Genomic DNA, 1792 nt, shown 5'->3' with positions numbered 1-1792 from the left:
GAAGAAGAAGAAGAAGAAGAAGAAGAAGAAGAAGAAGAAGAAGAAGATGATGATGATGATGATGATGATGATGATGATGATGATGATGATGATGATGATGATGATGATGATGATGATGATGATGATGATATAATCCCAGATCCAATAGTTATAGACAATGTGACATTATATAAATCGTGCCTTTTCTGGGTCTTATTTTCCTTCTCTGTGAAATGAGGAAGTTGGATAAGATGATGCCTAAGGCTGGACCCATTTCTAAAATTCTATATCTCTGTGGCATTGCTCTGTCTATTGAACTGATGCCTCCATTTTTCATCATTTTCCAACCATCAGAACCCTCAAAATCATTACATTAGTTGCTCTAGTTCCTTTTGATCATATTCACATGAGTATGGCTTTTATTCCATATTAATGATCATTCAATGTTCATGAAATTTTCAGACCTTGTATAGGAAGCTCTATCAGATTCATTATATTAATCAGGTTTTTCTCCTTTATTTTTTAATGCTAGGTATTGTAGAACCTACAGTTGAAGGCATTGCTATTCTTAACATAGTCATATTTATTCTTCCCTTAGTAATTATATGGCTCCAGTTTTTTTTTTTAAAGAAAATAGCTTTATTCTATGGTTAGCAATAATTTTTGTATATGCATGCAAATAATAATATTGGATTCTATGTTGTATGTACAACATCCATTAATGAATAATAAACAAATCCCTGAGTTAAAATAGACAAATCAGAAATTTTATTAAAAATAAGCTTCATGGAACAAATTGTTTTGTCTTAATGGAACAATTTTATTTAATGTGTTGGGGAGAATTATGTTTCTAATCCAGAGCACATAGAGGCAAATACAGTTGATTACCTTTTTTTTTTGGTACAACTCACCAAATGAAAATAAATACCTTGAGGCTAAATAGTATATATATATACACACATGGCCTCCCTGGTGCCTAAGCTTTGCTCTATCTTGCTAAATTTCATGTATTTTTTATGGTGAGACCTTGAGATGTTTTCCATTTTTTTTTCCCTAGGTGATTGACATATAAAAAAAAAAAACTCTGTTGCAACCTCACCATTCCTTACAAATAGCCCATAGCCAAATGTTTTCATTATAGGAGATTGCTAGTACATGGGAAATGATCAGCAAAAACACATGTACAATATTATTTGTTATACGAAGTGAATTATAACCAGACTGAAGAAGATATTTGATTTTTGCATGAATGTAAAAATATTCATTATTTGGAATTCTGCTTTATAATACTCTGTTGGAAAGGTTTTAATTTTTATCAATTAACCATTTATACATCAGTATTGTAGAATTATAGACAATTTGTTGTACTTTTTAATTCCTTTTTATTTTCTATCAAAATATTATATTTTTAATTATGTCGGGGGAAATTGCAGATATTCCATCTTTATGGTGACATACTTTAGCTTTTGATCATCTTTAATTCTATACAATTAAAAATATATTAGAGGAAGCTATGTTACTTAGAGGAGAAAGCACTAGGTCTAGGATCAGGAAGACTCGAGTTTATATATGACTTTAGACATTTACTAGTTGTGTGCCCCTGCTCAAGTCACATGCCATCAGTCTGTCTCAGTTTATTCAACTATAAAATGGAGATAATATCACCTACTTCACAGGGTCACTGTGAGGATCAAATGAAATCATGTTTGTAAAGTCTTTGGCATACATTAGGCACTTAAAAATACTTGTTTCCTTTCTAGAAAAATTCTTTGCAAGAATTACAGTTCTATGTAAATTTGCATTATTATTATTA

At 30.5% G+C, this 1792-nt stretch overlaps 1 protein-coding gene across 1 annotated transcript in view; it reads left to right on the top strand.

The window, feature by feature from the left end:
- The window catches only part of MYO16 (myosin XVI), an 871975-nt gene that overhangs the window by 433089 nt on the left and 437094 nt on the right, over nt 1–1792 (top strand). The window lies entirely within an intron of this gene.

The sequence above is a fragment of the Petaurus breviceps genome, unplaced genomic scaffold (assembly GCF_028583685.1).
Source record: "Petaurus breviceps papuanus isolate PSGF00001 unplaced genomic scaffold, PetGlider_PUasm1.0 214, whole genome shotgun sequence".
In the NCBI taxonomy this organism is placed as follows: Eukaryota; Metazoa; Chordata; class Mammalia; order Diprotodontia; family Petauridae; genus Petaurus; species Petaurus breviceps.
This window is presented reverse-complemented; position numbering and strand designations above follow the sequence as displayed.